At 41.2% G+C, this 11,939-nt stretch overlaps 1 protein-coding gene across 4 annotated transcripts in view; it reads right to left on the minus strand.

Annotated features, from left to right (window-relative positions):
• SPIDR (scaffold protein involved in DNA repair) overlaps window positions 1-11,939 on the minus strand; it is a 209,819-nt gene that overhangs the window by 81,907 nt on the left and 115,973 nt on the right. The gene's annotated exons all lie outside the window — the stretch shown is intronic.

The raw sequence follows: 11,939 nt of genomic DNA on the forward strand, positions 1-11,939 counted from the left end.
CCAACAACTCTGCCTGTGGTGGAAAGGTAAGGAGTGCGGCCACTCTACCACCGTTACACAGCATCACCAGTCATGATGTATCAGGAGAAGATGCTTCTCAGGCCAGAACAGATCTGCAATATCCACCCAAGCAGCTGAGGGCCATGTGTTAAAGAACTTGAGCCCAGAATTTCTGACCAAGGTACAAGTCAGGGTACTTGGTTGCGTGAGTCAGGTCTGCAAGTTTCAGAGAAACTTTGACAAATGTACTCCATTTTAAAACACATTGTTCGTTTCCTATTTTTTCTTAGCCAGGACGCGGAGCAAAACCAAATTCTGGTCTGGCCTGGTGAGGTCACTTCTTATACAGGCAAATCCAGTGCTATCAGCACATTAGTACAGGGAGAGTAGCTGAAAGGAGAAGCAGTTCTGGGTTCTCTGGTAACACAAGAGGGATCACAAAAGGTAGCAAGAGCTTGCTCAGTGCCACAGAGTGCAACAGCAAAGCAGAGGACTCCCTCTGAGCTGGTCAAACTACTGGCAAGAAGGTGGCCAGCAGCCTGGATGTCTCAATGAACAGCACCAGGCAGATGGAAGTGGCTGGACCCCTAGCACACAGAGCTGCTGTGCAGAGCTCCAGAGGTCCTTAGCCACATTGCAGACCAAGTTTGATTGCACTGTGGTCCACTTCAGCCTTACTGAGCTGAGGAAAACCTATTTTTTCACTGTATTTGCAGCTACCATTGATAAATGGGTAACAAAGGTAAAGGTGGTATGGACAAGACAGGTACCACAAAACTCTGTTCTAGGCAAAGACCTGCCTGCAGTAATCCACTCACCACAGCCATTGGTGAAAAGATGGCAATGCTAGAGGCCACAGGGGGAACTTAAAATTTTTAATGAAACATCCTGGTGTAGATGCAGCCTGAGTGAAACTTTCTGGGCAAGGGAAACCTGGTAGCTCAGCCTCCGACAGAAACACTGCTCTTCTGTGATAGACAAAACACCTTTCTGTTCAGGGTGTAAAACAGCCCTCAATAGGGTTTGTACTTTTAAGTTATCACTCACAAGAATTACTGTCAGAGCTTCATTTTGCTTCTAATGTAATAGTACATATCTTCTCAATTAAATCACCGTAGATGGATTCTATGTCATTGCTCTCAGCTGGAACAAGGAAAAAACCCTCTGAGAAACAACATTTAAATTCAACACTCTCCTTAATGTTGTCTTTTTTTTTTTTTTTAACTAAGAACAATCTTAACATTTATGCATTACTTTAAAGACATAATTGTACAGAACAAGCAAAAACTTCTAATTCTAGTATTGAAATCTTATACTGATGGTCTCCATGTCATTGCTTCACTTTTGGTTTATTTTATTTCACTGAACAGTTGCAATGACAATTAGCCACCAGATCACATCTGGGAGAATTTTCATACTGTATCACACTATTCTTACATACACAAATTTCTTTATCAGATTCATCTAAGAGGACTGATGACTCAGCAGAGCAGACTCCATAATGCAACGAGATGGATGAACCCCTGAATTGGTTTTTTTGTGATCCCATTAGCCTTCAGAGGTTTCAACAGCTTCACCATGTTCTAGGTTTACTTTTCAGTTTCAAAGGGTATTTATTTCTAGAAGGAAACTCTCTTTTCTGCTTCAAATGGAAGAAAATTACAGAGGTATAGTGGAAAGATGAAAGCCTTACTATTTAAAAAAAAAGTACACACAGCTCTGCTCCTAAGTTTCTTTAAAATACTTCAACAGCTACCAACTGAGTAAGTCCAGTTTACCCACCGTAATTCTGTGTTGTGCAGTCATAGGAATACAGATCCTTGAAACTGATTATCAGCCAAGTTGAAAGAAGGGAGAAAATACCCGACAAAGCATTATAGAAATAAAACCTAAACCCAACTTGTTCAGAACAAAAGTGAGATCTGTATTTTCCTAGAGGACCTAAGAAAACAGTATTGCAACCTGAGTCATTGCTTGAACTACTATCATAAATATAATAAAACTACAAGCCTGATACAAACATACCCACCAAAACAGGGGGCCATCAATAACCTTTAAAAACTTGGAAAAGTCCTGGCATCAGTGAGGTTGTGACATACAGTCACACATGAAGGGCCACTTCTTAGACAACCCACTTCAGCCAAAGAGCTCTGCAGAAGCAACCACTTCCAAGGGAAAGAAGCATTTTGGAGTATGGGTACTCTCACTCACTATTGCACCCAGCCCTCCCCTGCCGAAAGGAGCAGAACCAAAGCATTTGAAGTTATGGGAAAACACCTGTGAAAACATACTGATTTTGGAGGAAACTGACGAGAGAAACAGAAGGGAGAAGGTGTGCCATCATGGAGAAGTTGGCCCTGGCAAAGCAAAAAAACCCTTAAATTTGAAGTGAGAACGACGTTCCAAGAACAATAGTGAAATTAGCCAGTACAGAGAAGTGTTTATACAATACAGGGTGAAACCACTCCTTTACACATTTCCCAAGCGAACAACCATAAGCTAATCAGGGGCTTAAATATATCCCGTATTGTTTAACAAAGGATGGCATCCCTATTCTCAGGTGTGGAAGCTGCACACCAAGTTTCAGAAGCAGGGATTTTGCTGCCAAATTTGAAAACCTGAGAAATATGAACCTAAAGGAGGACTGCTGACTGACTTCTTACAAAGGAATCATCGTGCATTTTTTTTAATTTTCTATACTTTTCGCTCTATAGGTACCTTCACTAAAATAACAGCAAATACAGTATCACTTTACAATATGCCAGGTTTTACGCTACATACACAGGATCAAACTGGTCCCTGTTTTTGAGATGAGTCACACGCCATCACAGGCAAAAACAGAAGAAAAAAAGTCTTTGAGAAAACAATCAGGTTCCAGCAAAACTACCTGCCTTCCCTCCCGACTGCTCCCACTGCTAGTGAAGTACTATTGGCAAGAAACAATCTAACTCCAAAGAAATATGTTTGTTTCAGCTGATACTCATCCCTGTGTAAGCTGAAATTCTCCTTTTTTAACCCCTTCTAGTGGCAGGACCCTACCTGCTTTCTTATTTTTTTGATTTTTTAATTTAAAAGTGTCCTCTTCTTGTTTAGCCAGGCAAAGGGCTGGCTTTTCTTAGCTTCCCTTCCCAAGGAGTGCACCCTGGTCCGCAGCCACCCTGCTGGGCCCTGCCTGCACTGCTCCTCCAGGAGCTGGCACTCTGCAAGGGAGGAGAGAGTTCACACTCATACTCACGTGCAATTCAAGATGGACCTAAATAAAACTGATTCTCTTACTCAACTGCATCACTAAACAGGATGTGGAAAACCATAGATAAATGTAATAATACTAGCACATTCTTGCTTGAAATTGTGCAAGTAAATATATTTAGGATATTTTATTTTAACACATATTTTGACACCCGTTTTTAAAGCTAAGTTACTTGTGTTCTGTATTTTCCTCTTTATCAGTTAACAAAAAAAAAAAAAGGCAGCATACCTGAAACCAGTCTAGTACAAATACTGTTTGAAGAAGCTGATTTCCTGTATGTAAATGTGCTCAGCTGAAAAAATGTCCAGGGCACGATTCCCGGACTACAATACAGGAAAAACGAGGAGTTCCCTGGCTTAGTTTACATCAGAGGGAAGACACAAGGGACTCATCAAGGGAAAAGAGGCCATTCCATGACTCTGGTATGTGCATGCACATACACACAAAAGTGCATGCACATGCGTGTGTGCTCCCTTCTCTTCCCTGCCTTGCCTTGCCCCGGCAGGGCGGGTGAGCTGGCGCAACATCCCCTCAAGGGAACAGCTCTTGAAAGATCTGATACGGCATTTTTACGTTCAACTGACTGCATGCAACATTCCTGTAAAAAAAAAAGATCTGTTTGCTTGCTTGAAGCGTCACAAAGATAATATTCACGTCTGTGACCCTGACTGTCTCTGGTCAAAAGGCAGAGAGATTGTGCAGACCGCGTTGATCTCCAGCACCCCTGGGACGCCCGCCAGAGAACAGTGCTGCCGTCTCAGAGTAGAGGGTCAGATCCCTCGGCCTTTGGCTAAGGCTGGTAGCAGTCCCTCCGGCTAATTGCTGAGAAGGTAAATGGCACGCATGGGAAGCTTGCCTTCCACAGCCTTACACCTGATACTGACGTACACAGCAAAAACACTGGTGTCCTAAATTTGGGGAGAGAATACTGTTTTTTTCCTTAGAGAACCTTACCTCCAGATCACTTGTCTTTCCATTACTTCTTTATCATTGTTGTCCTCAAAATTCCTACACCACCACCCTCTTTAAGTATCTGCCAAAACATTCGTATCTGCTTTCTACATTGTGGTTACATGCACATGTGGGCTGAAAATCTTATGAAGAATCTTATTTAAACACAGCTTCATCATTCAGATACTGTTTCGGCAACCACCTATATAGCGCCAAACAGCATTACAGAATCTCATTTCAAAGCCTGATTCAACTACAGCAGCACTCATTTTGCAGTGAATCTAACTTACTGTCCTTCCCATAAAAACTTGCTTAAGTGCGTTTTAAAAGAAAGGTTGCTGAGTGCAGAAGTGCAACCTCTGCGCTTGGAAGTCCTTGAACTGAAGTTTGCTGAAGGCTGGCAGGTTAATCCACAGAAGAATCTGTCTGCGTTTGCCCAGTCCTTCTATTCTCCCACCAACATGCGCTCCTGGAGATAGGGTACCCAGATAGGCAGAGCTGCTATCTCATCTGATAGGGCTGGTCTGTTCATCCCACTGTATTTTGCCTCCATGGCAATAAAGGCAGAGCCCAACAGAAATGCAGATCGCGAAAAGCAGTTAAGCATTATGTGCATTTTCAGTATGTCTCAAGCTCATCCCGTCATCACAGCATTCAGTAAAATACCTTTGGCAGCCACAGACCATGACCACAAGTGATTGTGTAATGACAGTAACAAATGTATATTTGCATGGCTACGTATAAGAGTCTACAAATCCCTAATTTTTTAAACTCACCACAGAATGCATGAAAGGCTTGAGATGCAAGCAGATTTCACATTATTTTGTTCTAAACTTGTTCTGGGACTGCCATTTTTATTTAAGTCTACTCTGTAAAGGTTAACAAAAAAAAAGTTTTGAAAAAATTCAAGACCCTAATAAACCCAAGTGTGCCTGCCCAACAGAGAGCAGCAAAATACGTACCACCCACAATAGCTCTTGGTACAGCTAAACCCTCCGAACCCCAACCCTCCCCCTTTCATTTCAGAAGGTAGGTGGCCTTTACGGGGTGCCCTGAACACCTAGCTACATGTGATCAGGAGAGAACATGTTAGTTTAGAAAGCCTCTTGAAGTCATCCAGGGAGTTTCTCCTCTGTGCTGTCAGAGGGTATCTGGCTTAAGGACACACACTGAACACAACTGTGGCAACTTAGCAGTCATTTGTACAGACTTCTCCAAGCTACATTTTCCAGTTCTTAAATTACCAAAAACCAGGCCTAACAGCCATCAAACAATTTAAAAATTGTGGTAAAATTACACATCCATTACAAAATATGTGCTTATGTGCAAGGTTGGCTTACTTCTATTTAGGTAACACGGCCACATAGAGATTGCTGTTGCATTTTAATAATACTGTAATGGTAACAAGGACACATGAAGGGCAAAAATATGTGCAACTATCTGAGTAGGCATAGACAAGAAAAAAGTCTATGCCAGACCAGAAAACATAGCAAAAGAATGTTGAAAATTAGTAATTCATGCAGCAGAATGAACGGCTGGTAAAATTTCAAGTGAATACTTTGCCTCTGCTCTTACTTGTATCAACTTCTCTGAGGCTGAGCCTTTACCATGCTTCCATCACGCCTAGGCTTGGGCTGTATCAAGCGTGCTGCACTTTCTGAAAGGGCAATTACACCTTTTCACTCAGGCATACTCAGGCATACAGAGCACACCGCAGGTGAGCAGATTTAAAAAAACAAACAACCCAAACTCATCTAACACAGACTCGGTATTGAACGCTGCCTTCTTTTTTTGTTTTGTTCTTGCTTTTTTTCTTTCTTCACAGAAAGATTCTTGCCAGCTGTTTTGCTGTCTCTCAGTATTGTAACAAGCGAACATCACCCCGTGGTGCTGGATCTCAAAGGCAGTGTTATGATTAACAGTATTATTATTAAGTGTCAGGTAAACAGGTGCAGCCACAAAACCAGACTCTGTGGCTGAGAGCTCAGGGTCCCACTCAGGATCCCCCCGAGCGCTGAAATCTTCACACTCTTCCCCTCTGCACCAGGGAAAGGGATAGCACTTCCAGAAAGAACAGAACACAGTCACCCTTGGATGACAAAAAGGGTTTTGACATTGAGACCTATGAGCACTGCCTGGTTTCCCAGGCAAAGGACATAATTCAGCTCTATCCCCAGACATGCACAGGGAACCTTAGCATGAGAAATGCAGGTCAGATGGAGACCTGCAGGACAAGGACCACAGGTATGCATAGCCATGGTATCTCATGCTCAATACGGAAAATACTCCAGGCAGAGGCTGGTGTGTTCTTCAAATAGTTCTTTTCAATAATTATTACCATTTAAATCACCATAATTTACAGTAAGCAAATAAATAAAATAAATTCCTTTGCTATGTCCCTTAATCTCAGCTATTTATCTTGAAAATCAATTCAGCTAGTTCTACTTTCAGTGCTCTTTGCTGCCAAATTACGGTTGCTATGGGGCACACATTATTTGATTAAAGCAGTTCTATCTACTGGCATATACATATGTATTTGTTTTATGCCACAGAAATATCCCTATTCTTTTCACAGAAACTGGATATAAAAGTTACACATAGAAAAAACAGTACCTGCAGATGCCCTCCTCCCAAACTGTAAACATAGCAAGAGGGTTCTAATGTTTTCTTGAAAACACTTGCCCGAAGTGATAATCCTGATGGAAAAAAGGAAGTAATTTTGCTTACTCTGTGCCTTCAGGTGGCTCATTAAAACACCTCCTATAAAAGAAGAGGATATAAGCCTCTCCTGAGAACTTGATGCTTAGACTAACCATCTTTGGGGAAGGATCCTGGCAGCAAAGGAGTGTAAACTCAATTTTTTGTTTTAATTTTGAATTTAATTTGTCAGCAAAACCAAAGTTCATAAAGAAGGCAAATTTTGACAAATTGCAACTGCCATGAGCTCTTCTAAGAGCAGGATGTAACATGAATGTAATTCTTCAAGAGAGCAAATTACAATCATTGCATCCAAACAAAAAATGCTTACGTTAATAAGTTTATTCTATAGTTTGCCATCTCTTCAGGCTGGGTGCTAAGGAGAATTTGCTAACCTCACATAGACATAATGAAGCGATCTGCAGCATATCTACTACAAGTCAGCAGTACAAGATGGTAGTTGTCTTATCAGGTTTGGGGGATTACAATTAGCTCTTTCTTTCTCTATAGCTATAATACCTTAAATCTGGGCACATCTGTAAACAGAAAGAGGTAGTATAAACAAAGCTGCAGTCCTTCCAAATGCAATCCTAGATGCCTTGCTCGCCCAAGTAATTCATGCCAAAAGAAAATGGTTGCTTATAAAACCAGTGAATTATTTCTATATCTAAAATAAGATACAGCACATGTATTAGGTACGTGGTAAAAACATTTGCTGCTTACTTCAGCTACAGTATACCCATAAAATTAAACATTTAAAATATACTATGTCACATGGATGGGTAGAGCAGCATAGCCTGCAGTGAAATGTAAAGCATTACATTAGACACCAAGATATCTGTAAATAGTTGGAAACATTTCAAGCCTAAAACATTTATCAGACAAATATTTAAGACTGGGATTTATCTAGCTTACTTTATCAACCAGTCCCCTAGACTCTCTTTACAGCTGAGGAGCAGAAACAAACAACTTCAAAATGAGGTTCATTGGACGACCTTAAGGCGAGAGGAGATACACTCCAGAAATGCCAGTTTCCTTCTCCCTGCACCCTACAGAATGATCAGGGGCCCATACTTGTGTAGCCATACCACAGGTGCCTTTTGTTGCATGCTGCCTGCCATGCTGCTCAGGCAGGGCCAGCACTGCACAGAAGCAACCTGTAACCCAGCAATCCCCTTGCCAAAGCAGGAGAGATGAGTTCTGCAGAGGTTCTCATGCGTTGCAAGCCCCATCATCACATCACAGAAGGCTTCACTGGGTTGCGAATAATCATAATGAAACCTTACTGCAAGCTGTTCCCTGCCTCCTGTAATTAAACATACCTCTTGCCCAAGATGGGGATCTTCCACATCTCTGTCTCCTTGATGCTGGGAAGAGGGAGGTTTTCTCATCATGTACTTTTGAGGATAGAGAGGTATGGCTAAAGAGAAGAGATCTCTATTCCTATTTCTGCTTTCTTCTACTATTCAACCCTAAGAATACTGTAGTAAAATTGCACAAAAATTGAACTAAATCACTCATAGAGAAACCACATAGGCTTTTGCTGTCCCTGAAAGCCAAATTAGATGTCATGCCTCAAGGAAAACACCCACAAAGAAACTAGCATGATATCACGCAGAATTACACTCCACATCCTCCTGTGTATCTCCAGACTGTGGGAGCTAAACCGACAAGTGGTTGCACAAATGGGAATAACACGTGCTCAGCACAGCCCCACGCAGAAAAAGCGCAAGTGACCCTGAAGAAGTGAGCAGCACAGCAGATACAGTGAGGTTATAGTCATGGCCATACAGCCAAGAACTGTAATATATCCGTGAGCATGTGGTGTCCTGCAAGCAGTTCATTCTCTTCCAGACCCAGCTGCAGTGGCTGAACAGGCTACCTGCCCCTCACAGCCGCTCAGCCCTGGGTACCACCAGGACTTCACCGCCCCTGTCACAGGGCTCTAATCCTTTCAGTGCAAAGCCAGCCAGGTTAGCACCAACTGCCTTCAATCATCAGTCTCTGCTCAGCGCTCAGATTTCACACTAACGTACACAAAGGACTTTCACACATTCACCTCCACTATCTGCTGGCGTGGGGCAATGATCCCCAGCAAAACGGCAGGCATGAGCGGGCGTCTGCCACCCGCAGAGCAGGCAGCGGCGAGCGACGATCCACACCACAGAGACTTGCAGCAGCCGCCTCGCTTCCCTTCTGCCTTTTGCCTCTCCTACTCTAGGATATGCTTGATCCTGCTGAGCCAATTTAATGCAGTAGAACAACAAAGTCATCCTCTTCTGCCCTTCACATCTTTTTTTAATTTATTTTCGGATTAATTTTCTACTGGTTGAGTGATAGGAATCATGAGCACCCAAGCCTTGCAAGATGATACAATGCTGCAAGCATATGCAATGGCTAAACTTTACCCTATATAAATACTATACATAAGTTACAGAGAAGTAAATTATGCTGGAAAGGGGTAAAAAAAGATTCTTCTGCATTTGTTCAGGATAAGCAATTCATTTCTTCACTGTCAATCCACATTAGAGTGGTAACTGTACGTGCAGCTCGCAGCATGCTTTCTGAATGCTTCAAGCAGACATGACTCCTGCTTCTGGGCTATAGTTTATCATTTTGGTTTTTTTCTGCTTGATGCAGTTATTTCTTTGAGAGGACAGAACAGTGTGAATGGGGATAAACCAGAGAAATAAACAGGAGCCAAAATCCCTCACCGTCTACAACAAAAACACGTCACTAGCAACCACAAATGATACTAAAATCAACAGACAAAGGTCAGATAAAGCACAAGGTAAGGTAGTGGGTACATTAATATCTCAAAGATGCTATTACAAGGTTAATCAGTTATGCTGGCAAGATTCAGGTTTGAGTTATTTGATGCCTAAGAAACAAACCCCAAGTAATTTATTTTTACTTTATAATCAAAATGTAAATCACCCATGAAATTACTACTTTACTGCACAAAATTAATATAATGCAATAAAATCTTAGAGGCATAGCCATCCCTAGGGATTTTTACACTAGTACGGCTATACACAAAACAAGTAAGGGTGCTTTGCCTTAATTCAGCCCGAGGTTCCACCACTGCACTGTCTTTTTCACAACCACGGGAAGTCAAACAGAGAGGTTGCATCAGAGTTTAGTTGCTCCAACGTAAAAATTAAACCCAAATTTTTAACACAGATAAGCCCTGTGCTGGCTGATGGCAAATGGAAGACTGTTGGTTTATTACATTTTTGCTCTCATTTAATTATCTAGAACAGGGTCCTTCCTTGTCTGCTTTCAGGAATGCTAATGAATACTAAGAACTAGAGATTTCTTTACTTTTTTGTTTGATAAAAATCAGAAGTTCAGGATTTGCATTATGACTGTTTCTGCAATTTCTCTTGATTTTTGATCCTATTACATTTGTATGACTGAAACTTAAAGTTGTGAAGAAAATAACCGCTCCCTTTTTCACCTAGGGGTTGGCTTCAGATTCTCACTGACTTTTCAACATCAGGGTGGCTGATTCTTGAAGGGAGAAGGAATTATTTAGGTTCATGTCATTACAACACAACAAAGAAGAAAAGCAATTGGTAGTATTTATTCAGACAATCTTATTTTTGCAATTGCAGCTTTACAGAAAGAAGTGTTGAGACAGACGTGCAGGCACAAACCAAAACACGATGTTTTTCTCACGGCCTGCCCGAGCCCTCGGCAGTGTTCGGTCGTGAGCCCGCTCAACTTCGCGAGGCGGCAAGTCACAAAGACAGGGTTAAGTCTAAGTCTTCTGCCGGATACATCAAAGGGAAGCTTACCGTGAGTACAACGTAAGTAATATTTTAGTATTTAAGAGGCCAGTATACAGCTTAAGGAAAATTTTAACCCCACCTTTATCAAGCTGTTACCTCTGCTACCTATTATTCACACAGCAAAAGTCTTAATCACCCAGACACTCTGCCAACTCTTCCCTCCCCAATGAAACCAAGCACACAAATCTAAACCACTTATTTTCAACAAAAGTCTACTAGTCTACTAAAAAAACCCTACAGTTGTTAAGCATAAAGTTTCATGTTTCACTAATTACAGATTTATCTGGCTTCATAAACCTGTTGGTGTCGGTGTGTCTTGGTGTTACCAATCCCTCCCTTCCCAGCCTTCGAGAGAAGTGCCTTCATCAGTTCATCACTTTGTCGATTGTTTGTAGACTTATGTGGGTGTATTGACCTCTATCAAACAAAGAAAGTGCATAAGGAAATTAAGGTAAAGCTAAACTGAAAAAAAGACTTTCACATGTAAGACTGAAAACTTACTAGTTCCAGTGCTTTCACTTAACTCGCTGTAATAAAAAATGCTGCAGTGCAGCTCAGGAGTCACATTTCCAAAATGCAATAACCTTGTATTTATATATAAAATATATAATATTTTATATATACAATACATATACTATTTATATACACACAACATACAAAATAAATATACATTATACAAAAAACTTGTATCTCATGATATTAAACAATAATTTTTTTTGCTCACCAGTGTTAGTGCTCCACTGTAGCTGATATGCCACAGAAAATCAGGGAACAAGAAGTTGTTTTAAGCTAGTCCTGCAGATTTTAAGAGGGCAGTCATGATTAGCATAGATTCAAAAACAGAAAGGAGAACATCAGATTCTCTGAATCTCTGCTAAACAGACAGATTTGCTGAGCCAAGTGAACATTTTTCTAAGCACGTAGCTTTAGTCCTCAGAACAGCAATGAGCTACTGGCATGACGACTGTAAACCAGCACGGGCAGCCCTGTATCTAAGAGTGCAGAATGTCTCCTCTACTGAAAATGCATTTTATAAATTCAAACTGCTACTGCATCAACATCTAAAGATGCAAGTTGGCAAGCCAGCTGAAAGCAGTACTTAGTTCTTTAACAGTAACCTTTTCCTTGAAGATTTTAGAGTATTGCACAAAATTTAAAAAGCTCACACAATGGTTTTAATAAGCAGGTGTCTTTTAACTCCTGCTTTAATTAAAGTATTTTCTCCCTTTACCTCAGGAAATAAGAAA

This window comes from Falco peregrinus, chromosome 3 (genome assembly GCF_023634155.1).
Source record: "Falco peregrinus isolate bFalPer1 chromosome 3, bFalPer1.pri, whole genome shotgun sequence".
NCBI classification, from domain to species: Eukaryota; Metazoa; Chordata; class Aves; order Falconiformes; family Falconidae; genus Falco; species Falco peregrinus.